This window comes from Nerophis lumbriciformis, linkage group LG23 (assembly GCF_033978685.3).
Source record: "Nerophis lumbriciformis linkage group LG23, RoL_Nlum_v2.1, whole genome shotgun sequence".
Classification (NCBI taxonomy): domain Eukaryota; kingdom Metazoa; phylum Chordata; class Actinopteri; order Syngnathiformes; family Syngnathidae; genus Nerophis; species Nerophis lumbriciformis.
Window position 1 is genome coordinate 17175976 of NC_084570.2, and position 19872 is coordinate 17195847.

The 19872-nt window shown below is 41.4% G+C and overlaps 1 long non-coding RNA gene across 1 annotated transcript in view; it reads right to left on the bottom strand.

The window, feature by feature from the left end:
- Positions 1–6410: 6410 nt before the first annotated feature.
- The window catches only part of LOC140679780 (uncharacterized), a 120256-nt gene continuing 106794 nt past the window's right edge, over positions 6411–19872 (bottom strand). Inside the window, exon 3 of the long non-coding RNA XR_012051127.1 lies at positions 6411–6479. This is a non-coding gene — a long non-coding RNA (uncharacterized lncRNA). The remainder of the gene's footprint in view (positions 6480–19872) is intronic.

A 19872-nucleotide genomic window follows, 5' to 3' on the forward strand; every position in this document is an offset into this window, starting at 1 on the left:
GTATGTGTTGCATGTTTTAAAGTGGGCACCGTTCATGCACGGATATCGGTTAAAATGTAAACGATGTCCATCCCTATGGGAGGATACCACGGACTGGACGTCTCTGAGCGGAACTCAAAATTCTGGATGCCCTTCATTGTCATTCTTTGTTTATTGTGTCTGTGTCCTCTTCGTTGCTGGGATTCATTGCTGTGATGTCACTCTATCATTCGGAGCTTAATGTCACACCGTACTGAGCTGGCCATAGTCAGAGACTGACACTCAGTCGGAACAGTTGACAGTGTATATGTCGCCTTCTACATGAAGCACTGCAGCACCTGACAGCCTCCCGTGCTCTGTGGGGGAGAATCACCAGTGCCCTCTGGTGGCCAAAATAAACCACTCCCATCATTGCTGCAATTGGGAGGTATGGAAATCATGCATTTGTGTTTGCCAGGGAAATAATAGTTAGTTAAATTGTATTTACTTTCATTGCTTTTGCTTAAAGGACTATTAGGAGCACGATTCAGATTCACAGTAGCTGGGGAGGTGTTTACTCAAGGAAAGGTACATTTGTCCAGAAAGGAGTCTCCATTATGGAACTGACTGGTGCATTTATTAAGCTAAGGTTTGTTGCAACCATATGAAAATGTTGGCCTCCGAGGTGACTTTGGAGGCTGCAGCATGATACCAAAAGGCTGGCGACAAGTATTTTTAGCACTTCTGACAAGGTTAGACGCTTGTTATTTTTTTCCTGTAAACTCCTGCGCTTGCCTGCTCGTTGCGTTTGTCAGCTTGCTTGTTTGCCTCTTTGTGTGCACAGTTTTGCCCCCAAATCACCTTCATTAAAAACGTGTCTCATTACATTAATGAGAAGACTTCATTATCACTTAAACGACCTTGTCCCTGGTGCTAAACAAGGCCTGGCTGTTTGCGACAAACTAGGTCCCTTTGCGTTAGGCGGCAGTGGGGGGTCCGGCAGGCGCGCTTGTCGGCAGGTGTTGGGGATGTAAGACGTCTTATTTGAAGTGCCTGCGCTGCACATGCGAAGAATGCAGTCCCCGAAGTGAATCTGAATTGTTTTCAGTGAAAGAAACAGCTGTTATAAATGTGTGCACTAGATGTCACAATAGCATTCAGGTTAGGCACGCAAACAGTTTATACCATGGCCGAGCAAGAAGTACACAGTTAAAGCATGGGTGTGGCTTCTCCCCCTCTACCCAAATGCTGTTTTACGTCTTCTGCTTCGCATCGTTATTTGGCACCCCCATTGCCCCAAAATGTCTCTGTTAAAAACGACAACTGTGAACGCAGAGTGTGACTTAGCCCCTTTGAATAGTTCCTACCTCCGTTTCTTGTGGTTTGTTGAGTTAGCACTGGATTCATAGGTGGACATGACGAATGAGATAGTCGATACCTAGAAGAGTTTACATCTATGTATTGTGTTTTTTGTTCAATCTCAGAGAGACTGTGACTTGAAGTTTAATCATGGCTTCACTAGTCAAAGTCTAAGTTCATTGTGTTCTTCATTGTGTTTTCAGAACAAATGTTTTCCTCAGAATTTTCAACTAACCTGAAGTGTTTTGTTTAGAGGATGATATGAGATTTGTACATTTTCAACTTGAGGTTGTCTTTATTTTGAAGTTATCATGCCGTGATTTTACCATTCCGGCCCACTTGGGAATAGATTTTCCTCCATGTGGCCCCTGAGCTAAAATGAGTTTGAACCAAACACTAATCCTCCTCTCTCACTGTTTGCTCACCTTACTGGCCCCAGAGTTCCGTTCAAAATATATAGAGCAGTGATTCTCAAACTGTGGTACCAGAGCCTGTGTTGCGGTACATGGGCTCTATCTAGTAATACGCCAAATAATTATTTAAAACGTTTTTGTTTATAAAAAGCCGTTATCAAATGTTTATCAGCTATCAGTGAAATTTGTTAAAATCCGACAACTACAGACCGTAGTCTACGCCGAATAAACTATTAAGAAACAAACAGAACGTCTTACTCCGTCATTTCTATCACTCAAAAACCGAATGTTCTCCACATTTTCTGCTTAAGTCCATTCTTTCCCAGCCTCCCAGCCAATCAACACGCAGAACACATGTAAACAAAGGCCTTCTAGGCCACGGGAAACCACAACATCTATCAAACATTGAATAAACCACATGTGGAACATAACGTAGGAGCCAGTCCGTTCGATATAAATAAAATCAACTCTTATTTTCAAACACAGTGTTACTGTTCAAACTGTGTGTAATATTACAGTGGCCAAAACATTCAGATATACTTGTTCAATAAAAACTCTGTTTTGTTTTTAAAGAATACTTTGACCTAAGCTACTGTTTTAATGTTTGTCATTATGGTGGTACTTGGAGAGCTAAGTGTTTTCTGGGGTGCTGCTTGGTAAAAAAATAGTTTGAAAATCACTGGTACAGAGGAACTTGGACCAGTATAAACACATTGGCAGATCCTTGCATGGACATTTTAGCACACACTGGGGTCCAAATTTGTGATTTGCATAACTGAGGCGTTCCTCAAAGCACCCCTTTAAGTCCTCTCCATTTTAGCAGTTACAAATGTATTCTCAGAATGTGATATCTGTAATTAAGGTGGAGCTGAAGCTTGTTTACTTCAGATGCAGTCAATGGTCAATTGTTCAGTTTATTTAAATATATATTAGTGGTGTTCTCCAAGATTCCATTTCAGGTCCTCTCTTTTTCATCTTCTCAACTGGTGGCAAGCTAGTTCAGTTAGACACAAAAAATTTGAGACACTCTGATTTTTGCAGCAGATTCCTAAAAACACTGGAATGCTTTCATAGAGATGATCGTTGACTAGGTCCTTAAAAACAGCAGAGCGCTCCTGTAACTCTGACAAAATAAATAGACCAAAGTAAAAATGTCTACTATAGAGGACGTTGGTTCTTCGGAATATACAAAATAAGACTGATAGTGACGGGAAAAGTCCGTCCCTACGGTCCTTAGCTTTCTGGAAAGGTGGCTCCCAAAACAATTTAGTTGAATACCCCTGCCCTGGTCCCGACATAAAAATGCATCATTGCTTTATTCAAAGCATTGCTAAAAAACTTGGCCAACCGTGTGTTTTTATTGTGCTCACACTGATGTGCGTTTCACCAGCGTGTCTTCCATGTGTTTGACCAGCATGGACGGGCATGGACTGGTGAACACACAACCATCAGGGTGCATTTAGCAGGATTCCCGCCACACACAAAGGGATTAGGAGTCCAAACCAAAGCTGCACTGGCAGAAGCCCAGAATTAGCATTCGGCAGGCTGGCGGAGTGCAAGTGTGTGTGCCAACCCAGGGGGGAACAGTTCCTGGTCACAGTCTCTGGATGAAAGTAATTGCCAGTAGAGGGAAACCTGAAGCTGAGGACCAGAGATTGGCGGAATGCATCACTTCCAGGGCAGCTGCTTTTGCCCACTTGGCCCATACCTCAAATATACTGCACCACTGAGCTCTGACTAACATGCGCCTAAACACACACGTTCACTACACCACCACGGATGAACATAAATCCAGCTCTTGCAGGAGCAAAGGTAACAGGGAGATCTGTGTTTAAATCCTAATCAGGGGTGAATGGCAGCATGTACCATTAGCCACAGTACCAGAAAGCAGGGGTGGGAATCTTTGGCCACGTCATGATTTGATTATGATTCAATGGCTACGATTCGATTATATACTATGCATGCATATTCATTTATATATATGTAAAATATTAAAAGCACACATAGTTGTCTGGGTTTTCCTACTTTCTATAACCATGTTCACCATAAGCATGTAGCTCAAAAAGATGTATCGTATCTACCTTATTCTATACTTTTCTTAACTGGTTACTATCTGCTTTAAAGGGGAACATTATCACAATTTCAGAAGGGTTAAAACCATTAAAAATCAGTTCCCAGTGGCTTATTTTATTTTTCGAAGTTTTTTTCTAAATTTTACCCATCACGCAATATCCCTAAAAAAAGCTTCAAAGTGCCTGATTTTAACCATCGTTATATACAACCGTCCATTTTCCTGTGACGTCACACAGTGATGCCAATACAAACAAACAGCAAGGTATAGCGACATTAGCTCGGATTCAGACACGGATTTCAGCGGCTTAACACTGTCTGATAAGATAATTACTAACAACTATGAATTAGGTTTACAGCATATGAAATACATTTGGCAACAACATGCACTTTGAGAGTGCAGACAGCCCATTTCAGGCGCGCTAAGAACATATATTTTTCCACGATTTCAGCACTCAGGTTAACCATACCTAAATAGACACAAAATACTGCGTTACAAAAGACTATCCGAATGTACTCGAATGATTGAAAAAAATAAATGTTTTTAAGCAAAATTATTGGTAAACACAGTTTATGTATAATAATTTACGTAAGACCGTGAGTAATGAATAAAGTTTTCATCAATTAATATATTCTGTAGACATACCCTCATCCGCTCTCTTTTCCTGAAAGCTGATCTGTCCAGTTTTGGAGTTGATGTCAGCAGGCCAGGGAAGCTAGGGTCGATATTCTTCTCTTGATCATCTTCGGTGGCATAAGGGACGGTGTGAGCCAAGACATCCAGCTACGGGAACAAACTGCCGCCATTGCTTGCCGTGCTACCGAGGTCCTTTGTCCCTGAATTTCTCACACACTCCTGCAGATTCAATGGGGGTCTGGCGGCAGATTTCTTTGACTTTATCGTTGGAAATGCATCTGCTTTGAGTGTCGCAGGATATCCACACATTATTGCCATCTCTGTCGTAGCATAGCTTTCGTCGGTAAAGTGTGCGGAACAAACGACTGACCATTTCGTCGGCTTTCCCCACACCCTTGTATTTTGAACAAATTTCGTCCAATTTCTTGCCACTTTCGCATCTTTGGGCCACTGGTGCAACTTGAATACGTCCCTGTTCGTGTTGTTACACCCTCCGACAACACACCGACGAAAGTGAGAAAATGGCGGATTGCTTCCCGAGAGTGAATAATAGAAAGGCGTTTAATTCGCCAAAATTCACCCATTTAGAGTTCGGAAATCAGTTAAAAAAAAATATGGTCTTTTTTCTGCAACATCAAGGTATATATTGACGCTTACATAGGTCTGGTGATAATGTTCCCCTTTAACAAAAAAAATTGAGATAAACTTTGAGCATTGCCAGCTAAGTGGTTCGCATCCTCTGCACCTGACGTTTTTTCCCCCCTGTGTGTTTCCACATTAATCGCACATTTTAGAACCATCCATCCATCCATCCATTTTCTACCACTTGTTCCTTTCGGGTTGGCGGGGGGTGCTGGAGCCTATCTCAGCTGCATTCGGCCGGTAGGCGGGGTACACCCTGGACAAGTCGCCACCTCTTCACAGGGCCAACACAGATAGACAGACAACATTCACACTCACATTCACACACTAGGGCCAATTTAGTGTTGCCAATCAACCTATCCCCAGGTGCATGTCTTTGGAGGTGGGAGGAAACCGGAGTACCCGGAGGGAACCCACGCAGCCACGAGGAGAACGTGCCAACTCCACACAGAAAGATTGAACTCAGGACCTTCGTATTGTGAAGCACATGCACTAACCATTCCACCGTGCTGGCCACATTTAGAACCATCTATTATTGTAATCCAAATATCGATGATTGCTGGAGCCTTGTATATATGTTGAATAAAAAAAAAAACATTTTAGAACCATCTATTATTTTATTCAACATCATTTGGACGTGTATCCATCGAGTCACAATCATCCATGTCCCGATCGGGACGCATCTAAGAAAGAATGGAACATGACCCCACCCTACGGCCAGTACAGTTTCTGCACGCGGACTGGAGTGGGCCAGTCTGGACCAAAAAATCCAGGGTGAAATGTTTGTTCCAGTCCGCCCCTCTGTGCATGCATATTTGGAGAACTGAGGAGTAAACAGCCCTACAGTGCATGTGGAAATTCAAAACAACGCCCGAGCCGTCCCTTTGATGACCCAATTTCTTTCTATATCTTAAAAGTAAAAGTAGATTAATGAGGTTTGTGTTATGATCCGCTGCCCGGATCATGTTCTGTTTGGTTTTTGGACTCCCTCAGTTCCTGTTTTGTGCACCCCTGGGTTTGTTTACATTTACCATGGGTGCTTATTGTTTTCACCTGTCTCTGATTAGTGTTCAGGACGCTCACTTGTTCTCGAGCACTAATCAGAGAGCTATTTAGTCCTGCCTTTTCCGGTCAGTCAGCCTGGCTTCCTAATTTGCTTCATGCAACAGTTGATGACGGTATTGATTCTTGCTATTTACATACTAGCTTCCACGCTAGCCCAACTTAGTTTTTGCCTTCCGTGCTATGAGCACGTTTTTGTTTGTTCCCGCCTGATTTATTGCCTGAATAAATCATTTCCTACCTGCACACTGTGTCCGAAGTCCGTCTGCATCTTGGGAGAACGAAACCCGCATCACTATGCGACCCGGTCCTCACAGTTTGTATGTTTTGCATTTTCACTGCAAAAAAAAAATGGCACAATAAATTAAAACACAACTGCAGCTCACGCCTTTCTCAGCTAAGTTTGGGCGAGAGGGGTACACCCTCGACTGGGCACCACTAAGGCTTTGCTTTCAATCAGTATTTTAAACATAATTTGGTTTCCATGTTGATCTTGTTTCCATCCAGTGTGGTTTTTGGTTAAATGCTTTTGCATTTGTTTAACCTTTTACTTGTACTTTCCTTCATTTCTAAAAGCATATAATATGCTTTTTTTTTTTTTTTTTAAGTTATTTTAAATTTTTCTTTAATTGAATCATATTTCAAGCTTCAAAAATTGCCCTTTGGCAATCATTATAAATAGTTGCAGTTACATCAAATCGCCAGCAGAGGCTGCCCTAAACTAGCAATTAACATTATTTAGCACCCCTTAAACTGCAACCATTGAAGTGATTATGGGGTTCTTCAATTATTAAGCTATTTCCCCAATGCTGCAATAAAAGCACGATTAAGGACACAGAGTGGAAAATATTAGAATCTTACAAAAAGATACAATGACTTGGATGTTTAGGTAAATATCAATACATCCGGATTTCTATTGTAAACAAGCAATGGAAGCCATCAGAAACACACTGTATATGTTATTCAACCACAATTTGAAGTTACACTTGACATTTTATCAAGGTATGTATTGTGGCTCCTGCGTATTATAAAAGGAAAAAAAAAGTCAGCCATAAAAAGCACCAAAACACATAATAAAACCTAAATTAGGGCGCAATGGGCCATGAAAGCATGCGACACGAGGGTTTGCACCCTGAGGCCCTTCCGGTCATCACTAAAAACCAGCTGTCACCTGATTTTTGTTTCCTTTGCTTTGTTAGGCCACTGTTTACTGTGTTACCTGGAAGTGACTCATAGACCAACAGTCAATAAAGGGAGTCAACATAAAAGCAGAGGTGCCTCCCGATTGCATTGTTCAAGACACAAAAGCAATGTTGGGCTTTAATTAGAAGTGAACAATAAACCCCTTTGGGTGTGTTGAAGGGGTGGGATGAGGGGTTCCTCTTGAGGTGATATCCAGGATCAATGTCAAATGAACACCGCTCAGGAGGCAAGGGCAGGTGTTCACAGAATGGAAAAGGCAACATTATTATTAGTGTGTTCATAGACGGCAATTGTGACTCATGGCAAAAGGATGGCTATCAAGATTTGGGTTCAATAATGGATCAATGGGATTCCGGCAACATGCGTCACTCACATGTCAGATGAGTTTCTGGCCTGTATTGCACATTTATCATAAATCCAACATTGCTAATAACAGGGGCACGACTTAAACATATAACTAAACATTAACGTCACGCCATTAAAGCAACTGGACACACCGAATAATAGACAGCAAAATAATTTAAAGGGGAACATTATCACAATTTCAGAAGGGTTAAAACCATTAAAAATTAGTTCCCAGTGGCTTATTTTCTTTTTCGAAGTTTTTTTTCAAAATTTTACCCATCACGCAATATCCCTAAAAAAAGCTTCAAAGTGCCTGATTTTAACCATCGTTATATACACCCGTCCATTTTCCTGTGACGTCACATAGTGATGCCAATACAAACAAACATGGCGGATAGAACAGCAAGGTATAGCGACATTAGCTCGGATTCAGACTCGGATTTCAGCGGCTTAAGCGAGTCAACAGATTACGCATGTATTGAAACGGATAGTTGTAGTGTGGAGGCAGGTAGCGAAAACGAAATTGAAGAAGAAACTGAAGCTATTGAGCCATATCGGTTTGAACCGTATGCAAGCAAAACCGACGAAAACGACACGACAGCCAGCGACACGGGAGAAAGCGAGGACGAATTCGGCGATCGCCTTCTAACCGATTGGTATGTGTTTGTTTGGCATTAAAGGAAACTAACAACTATGAACTAGGTTTACAGCATATGAAATACATTTGGCAACAACATGCACTTTGAGAGTGCAGACAGCCCATTTCAGGCGCGCTAAGAACATATATTTTTCCACAATTTCAGCACTCAGGTTAACCATACCTAAATAGACACAAAATACTGCATTACACAAGACTACCCGAATGTACTCGAATAATTGAAAAAAAAAGTTTTTAAGCTAAATTATTGGTAAACACAGTTTATGTATAATAATTTATGTACAACCGTGAGTAATGAATAAAGTTCTCATCAATTAATATATTCTGTAGACATACCCTCATCTGCTCTCTTTTCCTGAAAGCTGATCTGTCCAGTTTTGGAGTTGATGTCAGCATCTGCTTTGAGTGTCGCAGGATATCCACACATTCTTGCCATGTCTGTCATAGCATAGCTTTCGTCGGTAAAGTGTGCGGAACAAACGATTGACCATTTCGTCGGTTTTCCCCACAGCCTCGTATTTTGAAAACATTTTGTCCAATTTCTTGCCACTTTCACATCTTTGGGCCACTGGTGCAACTTGAATCCGTCCCTGTTCGTGTTGTTACACCCTCCGACAACACACCGACGAAAGTGAGAAAATGGCGGATTGCTTCCCGATGTGACGTCACAACGTGACGTCATCGCTCCGAGAGCGAATAATAGAAAGGCGTTTAATTCGCCAAAATTCACCCATTTAGAGTTCGGAAATCGGTTAAAAAAATATATGGTCTTTTTTCTGCAACATCAAGGTATATATTGACACTTACATAGGTCTGGTGATAATGTTCCCCTTTAAGTACAAGTTATAATTATATATATTATGTATGTTACAGTATCCCAACTTACAAGTATTTTGAGATAAAGGCAGTCCTACTTTAATTTGCAAGCAAAAATTTGAGTTAGGAGCGCCCCCGCTGCTAGTGCCACAGTGAACCCTAGTAGATCCACCCAGAAATCTCCAGTCTCAGTCATTGGCATTAGCTTATAGCTAGAAATCTAAATAACGTTGTTTTCCAACCCATTCTACAGGATTCCTCCCAAAGTCGCCACGTCCGTCGTTGGCGCTGCTGAGGCAACTTTGTCCACGCTTCTTACCCACTACTTTGATTGCGGGAGATAGCATAACTGTAGGAATATCCACTTTTTCTTCGCCATTACTCGCTGCTAGTTTGATTTCAATTCATTTGGCGCTAAATTGAGATAAACGTTTTTTGAGCTACAGGCTTGATCATTGAACCAATTGAGCTCAAAAGTTGAGGTACTACTGTTTAAGCAAATTGGTTGGCAAAACTGATGGACAACAATTGCACGGCATCAATCAACGTCTATTAAATACGCACCTACATTGTCTTTCAGGGCCTTAATGTGGAATTTGTGGACCTAACCACGACACAACATATTTTTGTACTTCCACTCCTTACGAGGGTAAAATTAAGTGTGGCAGACCAGATAGTTTGAAAAGTCTGAATCTGTGATGTTGAATTCCTGAAGTATTTCTTCTTATTCTTAGTATATTTATAATATTCTGACATCCAACAGTTGGGATATTTTGATCCCCCCCCCCCCCCCTCAAACGGAACAGAATAGTAGATCTAGGTCACATGTTTCAAAACCCAGCAGCGGCAAAGAAACACGATAAAAGAACTTACGAATAGTACCAAACCATATTTCTTTAACACCCACTCCACCAAACATATACAAGCAATCTACTGACAAAATACTACATACTTACCAACCTTGAGACCTCCGATTTCGGGAGGTGGTGGTGGTGGTGTGGGGGGGGGGGGCGTGGTTGGGGGCGTAGTTAAGAGGGGAGGAGTATATTTACAGCTAGAATTCACCAAGTCAAGTATTTCATATATATATATATACTTAATACTTGACTTTCAGTGAATTGTATATGTGTATATTTATTTATTTATTTTATTATATATATATATATATATATATATATATATATATATATATATATATATACATATATATATATATATATATATATATATATATATATATATATATATATATATATATATATATATAAATAAGAGAAATACTTGAATTTCAGTGTTCATTTATTTACACATATACACACACATAACACTCATCTACTCATTGTTGAGTTAAGGGTTGAATTGTCCATCCTTGTTCTATTCTCTGTCACTATGTTTCTAACCATGCTGAACACCCTCTCTGATGATGCATTCTGCTTCATCTCCTTGTTGTGTGCGCAGTTGTGCACTGCACTCTCTAAAAGACCTAGATGTTATTGTCACATATGCATGTACAGTAGATGGCAGTATTGTCCTGTTTAAGAGTGTCACAACATTGCTGTTTACGGCAGACGAACTGCTTTACGGTAGACGAAAACGTGACTGCTGTTGTTGTGTGTTTTTACCACCCTGGGAGGACGTTAATGAAACTGCCTAACAATAAACCCACATAAGAAACCAAGAACTCGCCCTCGACCATTCTACAGTTATAACGTGATTGGGCAGGCACCCTGTTTATATTGTGGGAAAGCGGACGGGAAAACAGGCTGTCGACACGTCACTCAGGTCCGCATGGAGCTGGAGGGGGCGAGATTTTCGGGAGAAAATTTGTCCCAGGAGGTTTTCGGGAGAGGCGCTGAATTTCGGGAGTCTCCCGGAAAATCCGGGAGGGTTGGCAAGTATGAATTACTATTGACCAAAATGTGGGCCCCTTTGTCACCAATTCTGTTCTTCGACTTTATGAACAGAATTCCTTAGGATTTCAAATTTGATGGTTTTGTGGTCTTCAGCATCTCCTGGGGCAATTTGCAACCAAGTTTGCCTTCCTGTTGAGGTGTTTCAGGCATGTCCAACTGGGAGGAGACTCCCAGATAGATATAGAACATGCAAAGACATTGTAAGGACTGTTTTACGACTGTCCTGGGAATGCCTTTGTATACCCGCAGTGGAGATCAGGAGGAGCTGGAGGTGAGTTAGGTGGGTTTGAGAGTTAACTTACAAAGCACAATTGAATTATGATGAAATGCAGGAGTCTTCCCTAACAACACTGACTATGTTACCATGCACAAAATTAGTCTGATTTATCAAATTTGGATTTTTTAAATTTGCATACCTGCATGCAAAGTCCCAGTGTCCATGCACACTCTAATGCAAATATTGGTCAAACGCCTAGTGCTTTTTGTACATTGGGGGACGCGTATTTCCTTTGAGCGTGGATTAATGTATTGCTTTTCCGGTCCGCTGTAATATTGGCACAGATTAGAAATAGTTTGTCTTGAATGGCTATGCTGATGTTAAATAGCAGCCAGCATCAATAAATGATCTTGGATTGCGCTGCGAACATGACGCTACTACCAAAAAGCAAAGAAAGAATGGCGGGGGAGAGTTCTTTCGAAGGACTTTTCGGACGGGAAATCATCGAAATTCGAATTGTCTCGTTCTTCATTCAGAGTGCTATGTGGATCAATGGAAGGAGTTTTAAATATGAAGGAAAAAAATAGTTTGTGCCCCGGCCGATACTGTACCAGATGGTTGCTATTGTTCTGGCCAGTTTTGAGGAATACCGAGTTATTGTTAATCAGTTTGGAGTGCATAAATGCAGCGTGAATAGGTTTGTGTACGCTTTATTATTTGCCATGTAACATACAGTACCTGCTTTATTCTCTTTCATCTCATTCCAAATGTGAGTCCGAAATAACTCAGCATTCTCACTACCTTCTTAAATAAATACCTACTCAGTGCCCTAGTGGTTAGAGTGCCCGCCCTGAGATCGGTAGGTTGTGAGTTCAAACCCCGGCCGAGTCATACCAAAGACTATAAAAATGAAATTCATTACCTCCCTGCTTGGCACTCAGCATCCAGGGTTGGAATTGGGGGCTAAATCACCAAAATCAGCCAAAATTATTCTCGGGCGTGGCCACCGCTGCTGCCCACTGCTCCCCTCACCTCCCAGGGGTTGAACAAGGGGATGGGTCAAATGCAGAGGACAAATTTCACCACACCTAGTGTGTGCGTGACAATCATTGGTACTTTAACTTTAACTTTAAATCATAAATCATCGTTTATTTTTCTTGCTCATCGATGTACTTCAAAATTTTGCGTTTTTAAATTTGTGAAGCAAATAAACAGTCCCCTCTTCATTACAATTGTTGCCTGTGTTTTTATTAAATGATATCTGCTTCTACGTTATACCCCGCACGTTGAGACTGGTGCACGAGGGATACTAAGTGTCCCCTCCGGCAGCCCATACCACCTACTCCAGAGATCTGGTTTCCAATCGCATAATGCAGGTGTGTTAGTCTGGTTTCTCAAAAGCCAAACATGATCAGATGTAGGATGTTATTTAAGAAATCAGACTAATTTAGTACATGTAAACGTAGTCACTGACAAAACCACAACTTTTTTGACATTGCAATCCCAAATAAAAATGGATGATTAACCACTCCCAGATTGTTCGTCTTGTTTCTGGGTTTATCACTCCCTATCTTATATTCTTAAAATGTTATACAAATATCACAGCTGACCAAAGCATTGCTGTGTCAAACTACATCCATCCATCTATCCAACCATGCAAAAATCTATTTTCTACCACCTATCCTGTTCAGGTGAGAAGCAGAGAACCCTGAACTGATCACCAGTCAATCACAAGGTACATATAGACACTCAGATTTAGACCGTCGCCTAGTAGGCAAGCAAGTCAACCACGAGATCATCAGTGGCTTTGCCTTAAACTTGGCAAATCAAAAATCTTAATCTCTTACTTGGAAATAATTAGGGTTTTCTGTAACACCCATCACACTGAATGCACTTCTTATTGTAGGACGTGTAGCGCTAAATTTGACCAATAGAGGGCGATAAAGCTACACCTTAGGTTTAATTGTGATGAGTCAAATACATTGTGATGTTTAATGTGGATGTTGTGTAATTTATATATGCGTAAACATCTGTAGTTTATTGTGTGAATGTATTAACACTAAACCGTCTATTTTATTTACGTAAAATACACAGTGGAAATGTATGTGCAATACATAACAGACGTTATACTTTTTTATTGTTTATTTTATGTCTATATTTTCAGTCTTACAAACCTAAATGAAAGAAGAGGTGTAAAAAATAAAACAGAGGAAGGGAGATAATAAAAAAAAGAAGGGATCTCAATCCTCAATCAAACTTCTGGAGCTTGGGTTTCTTCATGCGGTTAACTATCTGTGTAGCTGCACACGCTGGAAACAAGTAGTAATTTATTGACAATGCAGTGTGAAAGCCAATTTTTATACATTGTAATTAAGTAAACGCAGTCCCAAAAGAATATAACCTGCGGAGGCACTTTCTGACGAAACATCTACATTTCGATGTCCGGCCCCAGAGCCTTTGGGCTCCTGAAACTGCCGCCCTCTTCATTATGTAGTTGAATAACCCTGCTCTAGAGTAATAGTGGTTTTACTTGAGTGCAATTTTTGGCAACTCTACTTGCCTCTGATTATGGCGCCTAGGTCCTGCTTTTAATTTTCCAAATGACTTGATCTCAATTGTCCAGCACGTTATTTCTCACAATCAGCATCACAAATGAGGGGTTGAATTACCCAGCTCCTAATGCATGTTTGTAATAACCCCAACATGTCCTGTTTGTAGAAGTCACTTCCTTTGACTTAAAAAGGTATGAACATCTGGATCTGGGTTTGTTGCTGTATATTGTACTTCAGACAAACACTACATCGTGGCAATTAATCCAAAATAGGCTTGGGATGCATTTAAAGAAAGAGTGTAGCATTTGGTGCAAAACAGCACAACTAGAACCCTTTTACGTTATTTCTGTGAGAACTTTATATGCGACCAACAGGCCAGTGGCAACCGTTTCATGCTCCCCTGACTTGTGAAGTGCGTCGCACCCCTGTTGGGAAGAGATTTCGAATTTTAGACACCTGCCATGCTTTTCTGTCCTGCTGGGCCTTTGCATCTGGCTGCTGTGTGTTGCCAACCCTTTGCTGGGCTGTCGTCGTAATAGCATTGCATCTAAATCAAGTTGGGCATTACCGTTAGTATAGAAGGTGTATAATATGCAGGAATTTGGATAAGAACTCTGCTGTGTTCAATCTGATTATTGGCCTGCAGAGTTGCTTAAACTACCATATTTTTTGTAAATAAGGCGCACTTAAAATCCTTTAATTTTCTCAAAAACCGACAGTGCGCCTTATAACCTTATAGTACTGGTTGTGCTTACCGACCTCGAAGCTATTTTATTTGTCACATGGTGTAAAAATACGTGTGACCAGTAAATGACAGTCACACATAAGATATATGTGAAGACTGCAATATGACGCCAGTAAACAACACCAAAACGTTAAATGTTCTATTGAGAATATAAAACATTACACACGGCGCTCAAAAATCTGTCAAAATGTTTTAGTACGACTTCGATAAGCTATGAAGCCGCACCGATTCATGGATTACCGGAGCATTATGGCTAGTCAGACATATTACCTGCCGTTTTGTTTCGCAATATTATGCAAAACCAACTTTTCTTACCTTCTGGTACCTGATGATGTGTACTTGGTAGCGTAAAGTTCTAACTTATATCTGTCAGTACTTCATACTTGCCAACCTTGAGACCTCTGATTTCGGGAGGTGGGGAGGGGGGGTCTGGGGGCGTGGTTGGGGCAGGGGCGTGGTTGGGGGCATGGTTAAGAGGGGAGGAGTATATTTACAGCTAGAATTCACCAAGTCAAGTATTTCACATATATATATATATATATATATATATATATATATATATATATATATATATATATATATATATATATAAGAAATACTTGACTTTCAGTGAATTCTAGATATATATATATATATATATATATATATATATATATATATATATATTGTATTATATATATATATATAAATAAGAGAAATACTTGAATTTCAGTGTTCATTTATTTACACATATACACACACATAACACTCATCTATTCATTGTTGAGTTAAGGGTTGAATTGTCCATCCTTGTTCTATTCTCTGTCACTATTTTTCTAACCATGCTGAACACCCTCTCTGATGATGCATTCTGCTTTGTCTCCTTGTTGTGTGCGCAGTTGTGCACTGCACTCTCTAAAAGCCCTAGATGTTATTGTCACATATGCATGCACAGTAGATGGCAGTATTGTCCTGTTTAAGAGTGCCACAACATTGCTGTTTACGGCAGACAAACTGCTTTACGGTAGACGAAAACGTGACTGCTGTTGTCGTGTGTTGTTACCGCGCTAGGAGGACGTTGATGAAACTGCCTAACAATAAACCCACATAAGAAACCAAGAACTTGCCCTCGATCATTCTACAGTTATAACGTGATTGGGCAGGCACGCTGTTTATATTGTGGGAAAGCGAACGTGAAAACAGGCTGTCGACACGTCACTCAGGTCCGCCTGAATTTCGGGAGATTTTCGGGTGAAAATTTGTCCCGGGAGGTTTTCAGGAGAGGCGCTGAATTTCGGGAGTCTCCCGGAAAATCCGTGAGAGTTGGCAAGTATGCAGTACTTAAATACCAATGGTGTGCCATCAGGGCCAGCAAGGCCTTATCTGCTGGCCTAACATAAATCATGATCATAAATTAATCAAAGTTTTTTTTTTTTTATTCACTTTTCATTAATACTTTGTATATAAAAGTATCTTCATGTCATATTAGGCTCCAGTGTTGCTGTTTTTAAGTTAGAGCTTTCATCCAATCAGAATTCAGCTAGCTTGTTGCCAGCGCTGCATGAAGTCTGCCGGAGTCCTTCTTAATCAACATTAGCATCGGCTGTGCAGTGTAAACGAACAAAGAACGTTCAGTTAACAGACAGTTGCGATCAGATCACAAGTTTTGACAGTAGCCTAGCTAGATAGCCTGGCGTTGAACGTGACTGTGATTGGATACTTACTTGTCACTCCCAACTGTCCAAATTACAAGTTGTGATTTACGAAAGCAGAAAGTGGCACCGGAGCCATACCCGGCCAGCGGAGAAATCAGCGGTACTCGCTTTTTTAACCAACAAATAAGCAGAGCAAAACGTTGATTAGGTGGCAGATATATATTTGCAGGGGGAACCTGCGACACATTCCAGCAAGAGACCACCCGCCAAGCTATTAACACCAGGGGCGGCGTGGAAGATGGAAGTGGACCTGGGTAGGCAGCTCCAGTTCCCACAGGAGATATGCAGCACCACCTTAAGACCAGATGTGGTGCTGGGGTCTGCAGCTGTGAAGTCAGTAGTACTGATTGAGCTGACAGTGCCATGGGAGGAGGGACTGGAAGCTGCCTACGAGAGAAAGAAGGCGAAGTATGCACACCTGGTCACGGAGTGCAGAGAACGTGGATGGAGTGTGAGGCTGTACCCGGTGCAGGTGGGAGCCAGAGGCTTTGTGGGCAGATCAACACCACGCCTGCTCAAGGACCTGGGACTACGTGGAGCCACTCTGAGCAGATCCACCAAGGAGCTTTCAGAAGTAGCAGAGAAAGCTAGCCACTGGCTCTGGCTGAAACGACGCAACAAGGCTTGGGGAGCAACATCGGAATAGGTTTGCTGCAGGGGGTGTCAGGGAGACGTCCCTGTTCATTCCAGGAGATGTTCTGGGCTAAGGGGCGAAACATCAATAGGAGGTGGTCCCCAGCTGAAGATCCTGCAGCATAACTTTTTCTGGTATGCGGTCAGGTTTAGGTCTGCCTCAGGGAAGGGGACGTCCCTGCCATGCACAGTCCACCACAGGCACCGTTGGCGGTGCGACAGGCCTAAGGCCCAGCGCCAAGACCACCTTGCTGTAATTAAAATGCAAGGGCATTTTTTAGGAAGGATATTTAAAGAGAGACTAGATCTTGTGAGACGAGGTCAGCACATTCAATATGTTTTTTACAATTATTTTAGTTTGGACACTACCACGTCCGATGCGGGTTAATTGATGTTTAAACGTGCAAAAATATCACCCGTTTTCTACACTGTTGAGGTGAGTCAATGCTCAGCAGTGCGCAAGTGTGTTTCTGTATAGTATTTTTTAAGCCGTGGTCATGTGGCGACATAAATGATGGTATTGTGAGCAGTATTTATTGAAGTCGGACTACGTAGGACATCACTGAAGGCCTAAGTGGGAAACGCACGGCCCGCCACTGCTAAATACGGTATGCATTTGGTGTGTCTTTTCTTCTAATGGTAGCCTCAAAGTATCATTACAAAATCATACATCATTGCTCATTACAAGTTGCAATTTTTTAGCAGTTAGAGAACAAACCTGGTGACATAACACATCTCTAAAGATCATACTCTGTCCTGTGGCAACAAGTACAACTTCAAAAAGCAAAACAATCCTTAAATGCCTCATCGCACTTTAATTTGAGTCAAATCGTGCCTTTGCAGAACAAACAGTGGACCACAATTTCCCGACTGGTATGTAAACGGCGCAGACAGGGTGTTGAGCCCGATTCTGGTCGGTTGCCAAATGCGGCGAGCAAGCGTCCTATACAAGCCTGGACGTGAGTCAGCCAGGGAAATTAGCATGCCTTCTTCGTCACGACGTACCGCCTCATAGCCAGTTTGTCAAAAAAAGGCAGCAGTGTAGCGACAAAGAATCCTCCCTTTATGTGACCCTCTGAGTCTTCCCAAAGAAGGGAAACATGGAAGAAACTGGAACCGGTGAAATTATCAGGTGGTATTATCAAAAGTACTGATTTTAAACCTGACTTTCACAGCTTTTAAAGCAGGACATACCTGTGCTTTACTGGAAAAGGTAGAAACATGTATCTTGGAATCTATTTATTAGTCCAGAGTGGTACATGTACTGTGCCTTGAGGGTGAGAAATAAACTTCTCCTGTACCTTTCTGTGTTGTCGTCAGATGATCTGGGTGGAGTGCATGGGTTTGGACTTGTACCTTCCATAAAACCTCCATCTGCAAGCGTCGTCTGGCTTGTTTCTACATGCGGAAGAACTAACTGTCAACAATCTGCGGCTTAACCACAGGAACCTACAGGGACTTGCAATAAAACCCAAAGAACCAATCAGGCTGACGGAAAGGGCATTTAGACCTAAGCGGAGGACTACTCGGGGGATGAAGTGGTCTGGCTTAGAGAAGGTGAGGGTCTCTTTCAAAGCATTTGGAAAGGAATTAAGCGTTCGGGGAAATTAAATACCTAGGTTAGATAAAGTGCTTGTTGAACACACACTCTCTTATGGGCATGCAATAATGCATTTTTTTTTTTCGTTATTGTAAAAATGGGCAATTACTAAAACCTACTGTGTACAATGAAGTAGATTGTACCATGCTGTACAGAAACTAATGTAGCCCTATTGTTCTAATCCCTCTCTTTTTCTGATAGTGCGTAATGTAGCAGCTTTGTGACCTGACGTGACCTTGAACAGTTCACATGTGCTCTCCGAGACCCATGCAAGGAGCCAAGTGATGCGTTTTGTCGACGAGCAATATATAGCCGTCTTGTCTTTTGCATCCCATCATGCAGTGGTGTTTTACTCCTTTGGCTCTTTCAGTACCGTACTGCTCCCATGAAGATGACTTGTAGTGACATCGGAGGTAGGGAAAGTAAGACCGTGGCGGATATAGTTCTGAATTGGAAGCAGAAAATGAACAGGAAGACAACGCCTAGGGGTCCAAACAAGCCAAGATTGCATGTGAAGTCCTCGTTTTTTTGTATTTTTTTGCTAAAACCTAAAGATGCAGTGAGGACAATGACCTGAACAAAGGAAAAATAGTCAGTAGCTACGGTTCAGTTGCACTAAATATAATGCACATGTCTCTTTAATTAAGATTCGAATATTGGGAAAAGGGAGCAAATGTTTTTCAAAGTGCTTTAATTATGAATGAGAACAGCTGCAGCAAAACTGCAGAAACTAACAAAACCAGATGTACTGGCACGTTTTGAAGCAAGACGCAAATAATTTAGTTATGCTAATAAATATCTGCAGGCATCCACTTTCTCACTTTTCCCTACACAAGAAATATGGGTTACAGTATGTTTACAGTCCATGACATTTAAACTTACTTCCAATTAACTTTTCACACTTTGACAAAGACTACGAATACAATATATCAACTATTTCACATTCGGGATTGGTGCCTTTCACATTTGAAACTATCAACTTTGTATAGAATCTGATAAGATAAGCACGAACTACAGAACGTCTCAACACAAGATATTTGTTGACTTACTATAGTTAGTGCTTATCTTATCAGTTTATATACCCATATCTTGAAGGCTACTCAAAAGATAGTTTCGGTTAAGAGTAGGGATAGGTTCCAAATTCAGTACTACCAGTGACGTGCGGTGAGGTTGATGGCTGGTGAGGCACTGACTTCATCACAGTCAGATTTACAAACATATGAACCCTAAAGAGTATCTTATTCACCATTTGATTGGCAGCAGTTAACGGGTTATGTTTAAAAACTCATACCAACATTCTTCCCTGCTTGGCACTCAGCATCAAGGGTTGGAATTGGGGGTTAAATCACCAAAAA